This window comes from Pristis pectinata, chromosome 3, assembly GCF_009764475.1.
Source record: "Pristis pectinata isolate sPriPec2 chromosome 3, sPriPec2.1.pri, whole genome shotgun sequence".
Classification (NCBI taxonomy): domain Eukaryota; kingdom Metazoa; phylum Chordata; class Chondrichthyes; order Rhinopristiformes; family Pristidae; genus Pristis; species Pristis pectinata.
The window spans coordinates 132,123,372-132,140,903 of NC_067407.1; positions in this window are offsets into that span (position 1 = coordinate 132,123,372).

Here is a 17,532-nt window from a genome sequence, read left to right on the forward strand (position 1 = left end):
CTACAGTATAATGGTTTGTTGGTAAAGGTTGGCAGAGCAATGGCAGATGGAATTAAATCCTGAAGAATATGAGGACATACCAATGATTGGTTGGACTCTAGGAGGTACTGAGGAACAAAGAAACCTTGGTAGACATGTTCAAAGATCCCTGAAGGCAGCAACAGATAGATAGGGTGATTAAGAATGCTTACAAGATACTTGCTGGGGCATGGAATATAAGAGCAAGGAGGTTTGTATAATTAATTAGGCTGTGCCTGGACTATTTGTGGCTCTGGTCACCACACTATAGGAAGGATGAGATTGCATTGGAGAGGGTGCAGAGGAGATTCATCAGGATGTTGCTTGTGATGGAGCGTCTCAGTTATTGGGAGAGACTGGATAGGCTATGTTTGTGATAAGAGGAGGCTGAGGGGTGACCTAACTGATGTTTACAAAATTATCAGGGACATAGGATAGATAACGAGAAACTGTTCCCCTTAGCAAGAGTATCCATGACCAGAGGGCATAGTTTAAGGTAACAGGGAGGAGATTCAGAAGCTCAAGGACAGCTTCTATCCCACTAAGACTATTGAACGGTTCACTAGCAGATAAGATGGACTCTTAACCTCACAATCTACCTCATTATGACCTTGTACCTTACTGTCTACCTGCACTGCACTTTCTCTGTAGCTGTAAACACTTTATCCTGTATTCTGTTATTGTTTCATCTTGTACTACCTCCATGCACTGTGCAATGAATTGACCTGTATGAATGGTATACAAGACAAATTTTTCACTGTACCTTGGTACATGTAACAATAATAAACCAATTCCAATTCAGAGGGATTTGAGGAATTTTTCACCCAGAGACTGGTTGAAGTCTGGACCTCACTGCCTGAAGGGGTGGTGGAAGCAGAGACTCTCACAACATTTTAGACACACACCTGAAACACAATGGCAAGATTACAGGTCTAATGGTATTAGTACAATGAGGTACTTCATGGCTGGCACACAGTGGGCTAAAGGGTCTGCTCCCATATGCTGTATGACTTAATGACTCTATAGCATATCTGGAATGAAAGAATTTGTATTTGTAAATGTCACTTTTCACAACATCCCAAAGTATATCAGGGAGTGAAGCATGATTGCTGTTGTACCACAGGGAGACACCACCACCTGATTACAAACACAAAGGTTCTAAAGGACTAGTTAATTGATCTTGTGGATTCCTGCTTTTTTCTTGCTTCTCCCTCTGAGAGGAGGTAGGTTTAACATCTCACTCGCAGGTTGCTCCTTTGACTATGGTCCCGCTACTGTGTCGAATCGCCTGCCTAGATTTCACCTTGAATTCTTGTGGAGGGGTCCACAATCTCTTGATTCGGAGGCAAGAGTGCCAATTATTACCTCGGTACAAGTGACAATAATAAAGCAATACCAATACCAATTATTAACCCATGGCTGACAACACAAAGATCGGCCTTTGCTGAGGAGGTTACTTGTTGGTTTTGGAGAGACCTGTGGGTGCACCCTTTATGTTAGGTGGCATTGGTATTGGTATTGGTTTATTATTGTCACTTATATCGAGGTACAGTGAAAAACTTGTCTTGCGTACCAGTCGTACAGGTCAATTCATTACACAGTGCAGTTACATTGAGTTAGTACAGAGTGCATTGATGTAGTACAGGTAAAAACAATAACACAACAGAATAAAGTGTCATAGCTACAGAGAAAGTGCAGTGCAGGTAGACAATAAGGTGCAAGGTCACAACAAGATAGATCGTGAGGTCAGAGTCCATCTCATTGTATAAGGGAACCGTTCGATAGTCTTATCACAGTGGGATAGAAGCTGTCCCTTGAGCCTGGTGGTATGTGCCCTCAGGCTCCTGTATCTTCTACCTGATGGAAGAGGAGACAAGAGAGAATGACCTGGGTGGGTGGGGTCTTTGATTATGCTGGCTGCTTCACCAAGGCAGCGACAGGTAAAAACAGAGTCCAAGGAGGGGAGGCTGGTGTCTGTGATGCGCTGGGCTGTGTCCACAACTCTCTGCAGTTTCTTGCGGTCCTGGGCAGAGCAGTTGCCGTACCAAGCCGTGATGCATCCAGATAGGATGCTTTCTATGCTGCATTGTTAAAAGTTGGTGAGTGTCAAAGGGGACGTACTGAATTTCTTTAGCCTCCTGAGGAAGTAGAGGTGCTGGTGAGCTTTCTTGGCCGTGGCATCCACGCGATTTGACCAGGACAGGCTATTGGTGATGTTCACTCCCAGGAACTTGAGGCTCTCAACCCTCTTGACCTCAGCACCATTGATGTAGACAGGTGCAGGTAGAGTGTCCCTAACCTCATGTCCTTGTTGATTATCGGAAGGCTTCTCCCCCTGCCAGTGGCCACCCCTGAGTGTTTCTCGGCACTTCCTTCGTCCCCACCCACCCACTGCATCAGCTTGCGTCACCGTCGGACGGGAAAGTGTTAAATTTCTCAAAACGCACCAACCTCAGATTTTGCTCTTCCACAGTACAACACCCTCAGTGCAGTGTAACCACACTCAAGCACCTACTGCTGGGACCAGAGGGAGGGAAATGAAAACAGGAAAGAAATTGTCAAAAGGCAAAAACTACTCCAGATGCTGGAAGTCTGAAATAAAAACAGAAAACAGAAAATGCTGGAAACCCTCAGCATGTTAGACCACATCTGTGGAAAGAGAAAGTGTTAACTCTTGCATCATGGTCTGGTATGGCACTTCCAACGCACTGGGCGCAAGCGGCTGCAGAGAGTTGTGGACATGGCCCGGTCCATCACGGGCATTGCCCTCCCCACCACTGACATCATCTACAGGAGGCGCTGCCTTAAGAAGGCAGCATCTATCATCAAGAATCCCCACCATCCAGGTCATGCCCTCTGCTCGCTGCTAAGGTCAGGCAGGAGGTACAGAAGCCTGAAGTCCCACACCACCAGGTTCAGGAACAGCTCCTTTCCTACAACCATCAGGTTCTTGAGTCGACCTACACAACCCTAACCCTACCTCAGCAACGGAACACTAGGATAAGATATTTATTTATTAGTCACATGTACATTGAAACACACAGTGAAATGCGTCTTTTTGCGTTACTGAGAATGTTCTGGGGGCAGCCCGCAAGTGTCGCCACGCTTCCGGTGCCAACATAGCATGCCCACAACTTCCTAACCCCTACGTCTTTGGAATGTGGGAGGAAACCAGAGCACCCGGTGGAAACCCATACAGACACGCGTGGAGGACGTACAAACTCCTTACAGGCAGCGGCGGGAATTGAACCTGGGTCGCTGGCGCTGTAATAGTGTTACACTAACTGCTACACTACCGTGCCGCGGTACACTACAGACCACCTCTTGCACTACCATGGACATCTCTGATTATATCATTGCTTTTTGCACTAAGGTCTTGTTTTTGCACAGTCTTTATTTTTCTCTCTCTCTTCACTGTCTTGTATAACTTATGTATAATTTATGCATAATTTATGTTCTGTGTGTTGTCTGTACCTATGAACCTGTGATGCTGCTGCAAGCAGGTTTTTCATTGTACCTGTACCTCACTATACTTGTGCACATGTCAATAAACTCGACTTGACGATCTTTCATCAGTACAAGTCAGAAAGAGAACTTTATGTACTTTTATTCACTGAGAAAATATTAAATACAAGTAACCCAAGGAGCAAAACATTGAGGCAATCTTCTTCACACTGCTTTGCCCTGGGATATTTCTGTTGGGCAGCCTACATTGTAGGAGAATAGGGGTATGTTTAGTGAAAGATATGTTTTCAAAGGTGCACATCTTTTATGGTTCAACTCATCTACAGACAAGCAGGTGCTTACCTTGCTCCACACGTGAGGCCTTCCACTGGTTTGTTTCACCTCACTGAATTATCACAGCATGTTAATGCAGCATAAAGCATCATTTATCTCCAAAGGACAGATGACATTCCAGAACTGCATGTCAACATGTTTTACGTGTGTCTAAAGCACAGCAGGTGAGTGTAAGCTGGAGTATGTCAGTCCTTCTGCACCCAACATCATTCCTTGTTTTAATGTACTTGGCAGCTGAAGTCATTGTTATCCTGTATGGGGTGAGTTATAAAGTCATACAGCACAGAAAAAGGCCCTTCAACCGTGCCAACCAAGATGACCCATCTAAGCCAGTCCCATTTGCCCACATTTGGCCCAACTAAACCTTTCCTATCCATGTACCCTGTCCAAGTGTCTTTCAAATGTTGTTAATGTACCTGCCTCAACCACTTCCTCTGGCAGCTCGTTCCATAAACAGACCACCCTCTGGGTGAAAAAGTTGCCCCTCAGGTTCCTATTAAATCTCTCTCCTCTCACCTTAAACCTCTGCCCTTTTGTTTTCTCTCTCGATCTTGCACCGGTGTCGTGGTGTTTATTGTGTTGTTTATTTTACACACGTGTAAATTATGTATAATTTATGTTAATTGGAACATGTTACATCAGTTGGAAGCCATCTACTTCAACAAGGACTCATGGATTTTGAAGGCAGTGAACTGTATATGGTTGACAACATATTCAGGCCACCCTGTATCCATTCCAGAGCACAGCAAACAATCGACGTACAAAAAACTGCAGTGCTGGAAATCAGTGAATGCTGGAAAGTTGGACAGGTGGCATCTGTGGAGAAAGAATCGGAATTAACATTTCAGGTTGCTGAAAAATTGAGAAACTAGAAATCATACTTCCTTTGACATAGGAGGCCATTCAGCCCAGTTCACAGAGAAATCCCATTCCTCCTCTTATTTTCCTGGCACCTATTCCCCCCACATTCCCATCAACTCTCCCCAGATTCCACCACTCATCACTCAGCCTACAGTGGCCAGTTGACCTACTGAACTTCATGTAATTGGGATGTGGGACGAGACCAGAGCACCCGTGGTGTCATAGAGTCATAGAGCAGAGCACGGAAACAGGCCCTTCGGCCCCATGCTGACCAAGATGCCCATCCAAGCTAGTCCCACTTGCCCGTGTTTGGCCCATATCCCTCTAAACTTTTCCGGTTTAGGATGGCGGAGAAGTCCAAGATGATTGGAAACCAGAGTCTGCCGGACAGGCATGTAAATGTGGATGCACAAATAAATACCTACTTGCACTCTGATGCCCCACATACATGCACACGCACACGCCTTCATCATGAACCTCAAATCCATTCACCAAGAGCATAAGAAGCCCAAAGTAAATAGCGGAAGGAGTGTACCACCCCTCAACCTGTCCTGCCACCCCAACAGGCCCCTCTGCCCTCCTGTAGTGTAGCCTACAGTTCTCACACCGTCCCCATCAGTTACCTTGGAAACCATCAGAGTGGAAGCAAGTCACCCTCCATCCCAAGGGACTGCCTGAGAAGAGGAAGAGACTCCCAGGTGGATTCTGACCCTGCATGTGCCCCCGCCACCACACACACACCCACACACACCCACACACACACACACACACGCGCGCGCGTGCGCGTATATGGGCACAAATGTGCACAAGAAAATAAACCCATGGGCACACTCAGCCTTCTCAGTTCAACTCAAGACATTAAGTTTCAATCCCACCATGGCAGCCGGGCAATTAAAGCATAAGTTATAAAATAAACAAGGAATAAGTTTCTGGTGCTGTAAATGCAATGGTGACCATGAAACCTGCAGATCGTTGTGAAAACCCATCTGGTTCGTGATTCTACAGCAGGGAAGGGTAGCTGCCATCCCTAAGTGCCGTGGCCGAGATTTGACCTCAGACCCACAGCAATGTTGTTGACTTTTAACTGCAATCTGCAGTGGCACCACAAGACACTCAGTTCAAGAGGCAATAACTGCTGACCTTCTGACAACACTCACATCCCGCAGATAAATAATTAAAGGTCTCCCAAAAGAAGGTGGATTGGCTGTTTCCTGCGTTCCAGAGTCTCCCATGATCTCGTGTCCAGGGGTTCCTTTGGTCATGGTGACCTCCTCGCTGGGCAGACCCCTCCACTCTGGACAAATGCAAAAGACTAACGCAGAAGGAATTTGAACCTTGTGACAAAAATCCCTGATTCGAAGAATACACTGGGTGAAATAGATGATTCAATTAGCACTAACGAGCATAAGCTTTAGACTCAGGCGATTATTTGGAACGAAAAGGTCACGCAAGTGTTGGTTTAAGTGTGGGATTCTATTAAAAATCATAATTAGTGCTTTGTCTCAACAGAATGGAAATAGATGCACTATGGCCTCCAGTAATGAAAAATCTCCAACTTGCTCCAATATCATTTAATTTTAGCAACAGTGGGAAATATATTGGTGCCTCTCACGCTCACTCCCTGACACAAGGCCTCATAAGCCAAACCACAGAGAAACTGCACCCCAGAAACCTGTTCCAAGTGGTCGGCAGTGAGGAGCTGTGGGGGAGCTGGGGTAGAATTCTCCTCTTCGATCTGCAAGATGACGAGAGGCATAGATTGAGTGGACAGTCAGAGACTTTTTCCCATGGCTAACACGAAGGGACATAATTTTAAGGTGATTGGAGGAAGGTATAAGAGGGATGTCAGGGGTAAGTTTTTCACACAGAGAGCGGTGGGTGCGTGGAACGCACTGCCGGCAGAGGTGGTGGAGGCAGATACATTAGGGACATTTAAGAGACTCTTAGATAGACACATGAATGATAGAGAAATGGGAGGGAAGGGTTAACATTGGGGGGGGAGAGTTAGATAGATATTAGAGCAGGATAAAATGTCAGCACAACATTGTGGGCTGAAGGGCCTGTACTGTACTGTTTTATATTCTATGATCTACTAAATCCAACAGCAATTTCTTCAAGGTAGAAAATAGGGATTTGTAGACATATGATGAAATACAGTTTGAGATCAGGCCACAGGACCGATGAAGGAAATAAAACACAGAACATTACAGCACAGTACAGGACCTTCGGCCCACAATGTTGTGCCGACATTTTATCCTGCTCTAAGATCTATCTCACCCTCCCCTCCCACATAGCCCCCTATTTTTCTATCATTCATGTGTCTATCTAAGAGTCTCTTAAATGTCCCTAATGTATCTGTCCCCACAACCTCTGCCGGCAGTGTGTTCCACGCACCCACCACTCTCTGTGTAAAAGACTTACCCCTGACATCCCCCTTATACCTTCCTCCAATCACCTTAAAATTATGTCCCCTCGTGTTAGCCATTGTCACCCCCGATCTGTCCTCTATAAGTTCCTCGACTTATAAAGGCAAGAATGCCATAAGCCTTCTTTACCACTTGTTCAGCCACTTTCAGGGAGCTGTGGACTCGGATGCCAAGATCCCAAGACAATGAAGAAAATTTGAGGGGTTGTTTAAGCAGGACCCAATCTGGAGCAATGTGCAGAGGGACAATGGTGAATAGACGCATGCACACGCTGGGACACGGGCAGCAGAAGCTTTGAGGTGGAGGATCTGCTATAATCACATTGAATGGTGGGAGCAGTCACAACGGGCCGAATGGCCTTCTCCTGCTTATAATATTTCTTATTAAAATGACTCTTTCACTGTGGGATGATGAAGTGCAGCCGTACCAGGGTAAACTACCACCAACTGCACATCTGCCGTATTTTAAGACTCATGATCAAAACAGGAAAGGGTATCAGGTGGGACTGCCGATGGTGACAGGACCCTCAAGGTGAACCCTTGCCTTTGAAGGAGCAGGGGAGAAGACAATTGCTTCAACATGTGTTCACGCTGCAGGTGCTCAGCCGGTTCTGGTGCATTGTTCTTCCGTTCTGTGGCATTGAGGGTGGGGGAGTAAGGTCAGGGTTGGCGGAGGGCTGAGGAATGGAGTCAGGGTTGAAGGTGAGTCGGGGTTGAGCTGTGGTTCAGGGGTCTGTGGGTGAGGGATAGGGTCGGGGTTGAGGGAGGGTGAGAGCTAGTGTCAGGGTTAAGGGTGATTTCAGAGTTGGCAGGGTGAGGGGTGGGGTCAGGGTTGAGGCAGGGGTGAGAGTTGAGGGAGGGTGAGAGGAGGGTTGAGAGTTGAGGCGCTGTGAGAGGAGGGGTCAACGTTGAGGTGGTCAGGGTTGAGGGAGGTTGAGCGGTGTGGTCAGGGTTATTTCAGTGTTGATAGGGTGAGAGGTGGGGTCAGGATTGAGCGTGGGGTCAGGGTTGAGGGAGGGTGAGGGAGGGGGGTCAGGTCTGAGGGAGAGTGAGGGGAGCAGCCGGGGTTGAGGGGGAGTGAGAGGAAGGGTCAGGGTTGAGGGAGAGTGAGGGGAGGGGTCAAGGCTGGGAGGGTGAGGGGAGGGGTCAGGTCTGGTGAGGGAAGAGGTCAGGGTTGAGGGCATGAGGGAGGGGTTGGGGTTGAGGGAGGGTCAGGGGAGGGAGGGCGCAGACTGAGGTTGGAGGTGGCTGCTGAGTGGCGAGGAACTGGAAATGGAGGTGGCTGGTTATAAATCGGCCAGCAGTTTGCCGCTCCCCCGCTGTGACTCTCTGCCACTTCCTGAAGCTGCCAATTTCATTGATTTCAATGGAATTCGACAAAAGCAAATGAAACTCATTTGTTCGATCTTTCAGTGCTGCAGTTATTCGCCCGCACTGACATTGCTTTGCTCCAGCAGTGGTCCACGTGTCACAGATGATAAATGAGGAGCAGGGAATGAGAAAGAGTGTGTCCCTGGAATTCACGTTGTCTTGAAGCAAACCAGTGCCTGTCACTGTGTAAGGTGAAGAGGGATCACTGCACTGAGAGCTCAGCCACTCCTCCTCCTTCATTCCCCCTGCGTGATCACTTCCCGTTCACTGCTCTCTTGGTAAAGTCATTTACAGTTTAAACATCCCTCCTTCCCACAGATTATGCCGGCTTCTTCCAAACTGACAAGCAGGCAAGTAATGAACGGGGACACAAGAGACGGAAGATGCCGGAACCTGGAGCAACACACAGGATGCTGGAGGAACTCGGCAGCTCAGGCAGCATCTGTGGAGGGAAATGGACAGTCAACATTTCGGGACGAGACCCTTTAGGGTCTATCATTTTGTTAGTAATTGAGAATGGTTTTTCTGGGCAGTGATTGGATTTGTCTTGGCTTTTACGGACAGGACTTGGCTGGATGCGGGTGTATAACTGCACTGCAACAGCTTGGCCAGAGTAACCGCTCGGTCTGGAGCACAGCTCTACAATACAACAGCCTTCCCCAGCACAGCACCTCATTTCCAGTCGCCTCTCATGCAGGAAGGTTTGGCCTGATGCTTTTCTTGTGCAAATGCTGCTTCTTGCCCATTCTGAATGTTGTCCAGACCTTGCTGCACACAGGCACAGGTGGCTTGCTTCGCTGAGGAGCCGCCAATGGAATTGAACACGGTGCAATCATCAACGAAACAAAAGGGCTGGTCATTGACTTCAGGAAAGGGGGCGGTGTACATGCACCTGTCTACATCAATGGTGCTGAGGTCAAGAGGGTTGAGGGCTTCAAGTTCCCAGGAGTGAACGTCACCAACAGCCTGTTCTGGTCCAACCACGTAGATGCCATGGCCAAGAAAGCTCACCAGCACCTCTACTTCCTCAGGAGAATAAAGAAATTTGGTTTGTTCCCTTTGACACTCACCAACTTTTATTGATGCACCGTAGAAAGCATCCTATCTGGATGCATCACGGCTTGGTACAGCAACTGCTCTGCCCAGGACCGCAAGAAACTGCCGAGAGTTGTGGACACAGCCCAGCGCGTCACGGAAACCAGCCTCCCCTCCTTGGACTCTGTCTTTACCTCTTGCTGCCTTGGTGAAGTAGCCAGATAATCAAAGACCCCACCCACCCGGGTCATTCTCTCTTCTCTCCTCTTTCATCAGGTAGAAGATACAGGAGCCTGAAGGCACATACCACCAGACTTAAGGACAGCTTCTACCCCACTGTGATAAGACTATTGAATGGTTCCCTTATATGATAAGATGGACTCTGACCTGACGATCTACCTTGTTGTCACCTTGCACCTTATTGCACTGCATTTTCTCTGTAGCTGTGACACTTTACTCTGTACTGTTATTGTTTTTACCTGTACTACCTCAATGCACTCTGTACAAACTCAATGTAACTGCACTGTGTAATGAATTGATCCGTACGAACGGTACGCAAGACAAGTTTTTCACTGTATCTCGGTACAAGTGACAATAATAAACCGATACCAATACCAATTCTGACCTTATGGTGGAAGGAAGGTCATTGATGAAGCAGCTGAAGGTGTTTGGACCTCGGACACAGCTCTGAGGAACTCTTTGCAGTGTCAAGTTTATTGTGATAGGCACAAGTACATGTGTGCACAGGTGCAATGAAAAACTTCCTTGCAGCAGCATCACAGGCACACAGCATTAGAGACACAACATTCACAAGAAAAAACATAAATTAAACATAAATTACACACAATTTTTTCAAGAAAGAACTGAAATTTGAACAAAAACTGCTCACACGATTCTATCAACTAGAAAAGTCCGTCAGAAATGGGGTCTGCTCATGAGGCGAGTGTATGTGAGACTGATCCCCCGTGAGTGCACAGTCCCCCAACCACGATCGAGGACCACTGCCCAAGGGTCTGACAACTGATTCTGTGAGATTGCTCCCTCGGCACACAGCCAAGTCAGCCCGGAGCTGTTGGGAAACTGGCAAGTCGCATTTTAGTGTGAGTTCATACCTGGGAGAAGGTGAGGTTTAAACTCAAAAGTCAAAGCCCATCTCTCTGAAGGTTGTTTGTCTGGTTAATTCAGAATGAGGGTTTCCAGCTTGTTCCTTCAACCAGGGAAGGGATGTGTAGCAGGGGAGTGCAGGAGTGAAAATGGGGAACGTTACAGATGATGGAGTTCTGTTGTCATAAGTGTAGTACGGAGCCTGTGATATCGTAAACACAAATAATCCACATACAGATTCACCTTTCATATTCCTCAAGCCCCTCCTTCACCACACTATGTGAAACCTTGTTACGTTTGCTAAATTATTGTGCCTTCATTGTGTGGGACATTGGGTGTAATATTTAACCATTGTTCTTATCTGAGTAAATGCGGAAATTTAGTTTCAATTGCGCGGTTTCTAGATAAGATAAGTAAACTCAATACAAGTCTAATGGCAATACCAGTTGATCTAAATTGTAAGCAAGTGTGTTATCGAGCAGTTAATCAGACTTGGTTTCTCTTCCAGTCAATTGATCCCTACTTGCTCTGAGGTAGCACTCAGGCATTATAAAATAGCTCATTCCCTGCAACTGGTAACGTGAAAGCATTGCATAACTTTAAACTAAGTGACTTTTAAGCTCTTATTACATGAGATCCCATCAACACACTTCCCATTTGTTAAGCCCGTTGGCATTGATCATCAATGTATTCAGCATTGCTGCTGCTGCATTGGTCAGGGCCCAATCAACAATGTGACAGCACTGGGCATGCACAGACAGCCAGAACCTACAGAAGGAAAGGCCTCATTGGTTGTAACTTACATCCTTTTCACCATTACTTACAGATTAGTTAGGGAGTACGTCATGCAAACTTTGATCGATTCAACTGGGCTGCAACAAGAGAAGGTTAATTATTGGGGTTGGGATTTTTATGTCTTTGGCAGAGAGACTTGCTGAATGCTCTGATCCTCTGTCTGGGGAAAGTGCTGTGAGAAGGGGAATGTTTGGTGGAGGAGGAATCGTGAACCAACGAATCACATGCAGAGATGGGGAGGGGTGGGAGATATATTTGGTCTCTTTCCCCACCCCTCCCTTTCAGACAGGGCTTCCTCAAGCTTCATCTTCCACCTTACGATTCATGATCCAATCAACAGGTCCTTGACAGATCTGGGGAACGTGGTGGGGTAGTGTTGCAGGTGGAGCCAAAAGGTAATTGGCTAGCTTTGATTGAACTATTAAGGGTTATGTTAGTTCAGTGCACATATTCCTGAGTTCTCGACTAATGATTTGGAAATATGAGTTCAAATCCCACCTCAGCAACTGGAGAATTTGATTTCACTGTGTAAAAGATATCTGGAATAACAATGCTAGTTTGATGCCCCTGTTGCTACTGGATTTTTGTTGAAGGTTTCTTAGCATAGTTTAGGGAAGGATGTTTACCTTGTCCAGCAGATAACTTTCGACTGACCTCTGAAACAGTTCAAGGTAATTAGAGGGGGCCAATAAAATGGTGACTCACCAGGTTTGAACCCATCCATGATTAACAAGTGACAATCTCTTCCTGCTTCAATCTGAGGTTGCCACCTGCTTTAAGAAGACCACTATCACCCTGGTACTTAAGAAAAGCAAGGTAACATGCCTTAATGACTACTGACCAATTGCTCTGACATCCACCATCATGAAGTGCTTCAAGAGGCTGGTCATGGCACGCATCAACTCCAGCCTCCCAGACAACATCAACCCACTGCAGCTCACATACTGCCTGAACAGATATATGGTAGACACCATCTCCCTGGCCCTACATTCATAGGTGGAGTACCTGGACAGTAAAAACACCTACATTAGACAATTGTTTATTGACTACAGCTTTGCCTTCGATACTATAATTCCAAGCAAACTCATCACCAAACTCTGAGACCTGGGACCCAACACTTCCCTTTGCAACTGGATCTTTGACCTTCTGACCAACAGACCGCAATCAGTGAGGATAGGCAGCAACACCTCCGGCACGATTATTCTCAAAACTGGTGCCCCGCAAGGCTGCGTCCTCAGCCCTCTACTCTACTCCCTATACACTCATGACTGCATGGCCAGATTCTGCTCTAACTCCATCTACAGATTTGCAGATGATACCACCGTACTGGGCTGGATCTCAAACAACAGAGTCGGGGCACAGGAAGGAGATAAAGAGCTTAGTGGAATGGTGTCATGACAACAACCTTTCCCCTCAATGTCAACAAAACAAAAGAGCTGGTCATTGACTTCAGGAAAGGGGGCCGTGTACATGCACCTGTTTATATCAACAGTACTGAGGTCAAGAGGGTTGAGAGCTTCAAGTTTCTTGGAGTGAACATCACCAACAGCCTGTCCTGGTCCAACCATGTAGACATCATGGCCAAGAAAGCTCACCAGCGCCTCTACTTCCTCAGGAGGCTAAAGAAATTTGGCATGTCCCCTTTGACACTCACCAACTTTTATTGATGCACCATAGAAAGCATCCTATCTGGATGCACCACGGCTTGATACGGAAACTGCTCTGCCTGGGACCGCAAGAAACTGCAGAGAGCTGTGGACTCAGCTCAGCACATCATGGAAACCAGCCTCCCCTCCATCGACTCTGTCTGTACTTCTTGCTGCCTCGGTAAAGCAGCCAACATAATCAAAGACCCCACCCACCCGGGTCATTCTCTCTTCTCCCCTCTCCCATCAGGCAGAAGATACAAAAGCCTGAAAACACGTACTACCAGACTCAAGGACAGCTTCTCTCCCGCTGTTTTGACTATTGAACTGTTCCCTAGTACGATAAGATAGACTCTTGACCTCACAATCTACCTCGTTATGATCTGGCACCTTATTGTCTACCTGCACTGCACTTTCTCTGTAGCTGTGACACTTTACTCTGCATTCTGTTATTGTTGTACTACCTCAATGCACTGTGTAACGAATTGATCTGTACGGACAGTTTCAAGACAAGTTTTTCACTGTACCTTGGACCTCGGTACATGTGACAATAATAAACCAATTTACCAATTTACCCCAGGTCAGGATCAAACATGGGACTCTGGTGCTGTGAGTCAGCAGGCCCACTAGCTGTGCCACTGTGGCACCCTCAAAGCACATACTGTTCTGGGACTGCAATTATCCAGCCTGTGAACCTACAGTCTTATCCAGACCTTTGGAGAAACCTGGAAGGACTTTGGAAACAGTGAAACCCTGTTGCACCATCACACTCTGTGGGGATATCACAGCTTCTGAAAGACACAGCATAGGGTAGTTAGTCCATGGCATAATGAGTGGAGTGACTTTTACTTTCCTAGCGCTGGTCTTTTCCCCCTTATATGTTCGGGTGTTTGAGCCAAACTGAACACACAATGCAGAGGGACTCTTTGTGCTCAGAGTCACGGTGGCTACTGCCTCAAGGGGGTGCTGTCTTCTTGAACCCAGAGAGCAGGCTTCCTTCTGCATTTGGGAGCAATACAGTTGACAAGTAACCTGGTCTCTTTGTGTGGTGCATTGCTCCATCCCTGTCCTGAAACAGATCAATGCGTCTGCCAAGCAACCTGACACTGGCTCTCCAGTCAGCTCAGCCATGCCCTAACTGAATGGCAGAGCAAGTTCAAGGTGCTGTATGGACCACTCCTGCTTCTGTGCCTCATGTTCTTTAACATCTGCCAGGGTCTCTGGAAGTTTACGTAGCTTACTGTTTCTCAAGCTGATCCTGATTTGTGTATACTGCATTCCTCCCTGGAGCACTCCATAGACTGTTATTCAAAGTCAAAGTCAAAGTTGAGTGTATTGTCAGATGCTCAGGTAACATACACAATTTTTACAAGAGAGAACTCAAGTAAAACTAAAAAAAGTCAATTGAAGTGCAAAGTGGTCATTGTTTGCTAAACTGTAGTGATCAGGTTTTTTGCCGGTTGGTTCAAGAACCGAATGGTTGAAGGGAAGTAGCTGTTCTTGAACCTGGGACTTCAGGCTTCTGTACCTCCTGTCTGATGGTAGATGCGAGAAGATGACATGGCCTGGATGGTGGGGATTTTTTATGATAGATGTTGCCTTCTTGAGACAGCACCTCCTGTGGATACTACCAGTGGTGGGGAGGGTTGTTCCCGTGATGTATTGGGTAGAGTCCACTACTCTCTGCAGCTTCTTACACTCCTGCCCATTCGAATTGCTGTATCAGACCGTGATGCAGCCAGTCAGTCAAGTGCAGATTGTTTAGATCTTGTCGGGGTGAATTGATGGGGAAATGTTTTTCAGCAGAGCTTTGTGGTCACGTGTAACGTTTGCTGCACTGTGACACTGGCTGCCCCATGGAAGAGCTTCATCAGCCGTACTGCACCCTGGGAGTTCCTGAGGTTCAACCCAAGGTTAGATGAAAGGTGTTACAGAACTCCTTTCAGCTCCTTAGACCGTAGTGCAGTGTAATATTGAGAAACAGCTGCACAGAACACTGGGGGTTATAGGGTTGCAATTATACCTAAATTTGGGGGCAGTTTTGATCTGTGAATTGTCAGCTACAGGAAAATGGAATGGCATTGTGCAAACCCCTTTCACATTGAACCCCTAACAGCCATCAGTCATAAACCAGCCATCTGTTTTACGTCCTCAAATCCACCGTTATAAAGTTTGATTTATCTCACTGATGGACTGGACTAACTAAACGCTAAGGACTAACTCACACTTTATCCCACACACGAGCCTAAGTTCTCGTCTCAAACCCCCGTCCCTTTAAAAATGCTACTTTATTTTCTTAAGTTACTCAGTCACGAATTCCAGTAATTAAAGATCTCAGGGGGCTGTGTAAGCCCCTGCTTCATAAGCTGTGCCTGAAAAGGCTCTCAGTCATGCTCTGCGAGGATTGGGCAGAGCTTACACAAACACAATGGTCATTAAAGAGTGCAGTAAAACTCTACCATAAACAGGAAAAGCCTGCAGGGAATTTACAAAGGTACATTGTACCCAAACATCATAATTGGGAGCTATAAAATGTCCCAGAATTGTGACATACCGGTGGTCTAATGGAGAGGGGGGTTTGGTTCTATTGACGGGTGCCAGGCCACATGTGGGCAAGGTGCACTTTTGTGGCTGTGAATCAAGAGTCCTGGCCAGCCCAACACAGAGATCTGGAGAGCCCGAAAGGAAGTCTTGTCTCTCTGTGGCACCTCAGCTCTTCAGCTCTGGGCAGGATGGGCCTACGCTCATTCGGGGTTAGAAGGATGAGAGGTGACCTCATTCAAACGTACAAGAATCCAAGAGGGGCCTTACCCAGCAGTCACTGGAAGTATGTTTCCCTTTGTGGGAGGGTTTGGAACTGGGAGTGTTGTTTCAGAATAAGGGGCTGACAACTTAGCTTGGACCTGGGGAGGATGTTTTCTCAGGGAATGTTGGATTTTTGAAATTCTGTACTCCAGAGAGCTGTGGAGGCAAAGTCATTGAATATATTTGAGAGTGAGACAGACAGATTTGTAAATCAAAGGACGCGGGGATCAGTCAGGAAAGTGGAGCTGGGGCCAGGATCAGATCAGTGATGGCAGAATAGTCTCAAGGGGCGTAGAACACTACAGCACAGTACAGGCCCTTCGGCCCACAATGTCGTACTGACATTTTATCCTGCTCTAAGATCTATCTAACCCTTCCCTCCCACATAGCCCTCCATTTCTCTATCATTCATGTGTCTATCTAAGAGTCTCTTAAATGTCCCTAATGTATCTGCCTCCACAACCTCTGCCAGCAGTGCGTTCCACCACTCTCTGTGTAAAAAACTTACCCCTGACATCCCCCTTAGACCTTCCTCCAATCACCTTAAAATTATGCCCCCTCGTGTTGGCCATTGTCACCCTGGGAAAAAGTCTCTGACTGTCCACTCAATCTATGGCTCTTATCATCTTGTTCACCTCTATCAAGTCACCTCTCATCCTCCTCCTCTCCAAAGAGAAAAGCCCTAGCTCACTCAACCTATCCTCAGAAGACACGCTCTCCAATCCAGGCAACGTCCTGGTAGTTTGGTACAATCCTGGCTCTTTATTTTATGTGTATAAGTTAGAATTGGAATTGGTTTATTATTGTCACATGTACCGAGGTACAGTGAAAAATTTGTCTTACATACTGTTCATATAGATCAATTTATTACACAGTGCATCAAGGTAGTAAAAGGTAAAACAATAACAGAATGCAGAATAAAGTGTAACAGCTACAGAGAAAGTGCAGGCAGATAATAAAGTGCAAGGTCAGATTTAGCTCACAAGATATTACTGCCCAGCAATGATTAAGCCAGTTAGGGTACAGTTTGGGTGGTGCCTATACTGAAGCTCTGCTGAAGCTGTCACTAGAGACATCAGTTTGTTTCATTTTGCACCTTACATGAGTTTTGAGATATCGAGGGCTGTTCCAGACTTTATCATTGTAATGGAGTGGGCTTTCATTCTGGCAAGGGTTAACTGAGCAGGCTGGCAGGTGTCCTAGCAGTGGGGATTGTGGGGGGACTTTTAGACCAGTGAACCAATCTCTTTCTGTCAGTGACGCTGTTCAGAGGCAGAGAAACGCAATATGCATCACATACCGTTCATCAGGTACTGGAGGAGCTTCTAATTACCTGCCAAACTTGTGTGTTTTTAATGATATCAAGCATAACAGGAAATAAAAAAACTGATATAAGCTGTTCCCAGGTTACAAATGCCTGATTTAAAGACAGCCTTTACGTACAAAATAGCTCCCATAATATTATTAAATTTGAAAGTCTGACGGTCGTACATACGTTCCTACAGACAGAACATAGAACAGAGAACATTACAGCATAGTACAGGCCCTTCGGCCCACAATGTTGTGCTGACATTTTATCCTGCTCTAAGATCTATTTAACCCTTCCCTCCCACATTGCCCCCTATTTTTGTGTCATTCATGTGACTAACCAAGAGTCTCTTAAATGTCCCTAAT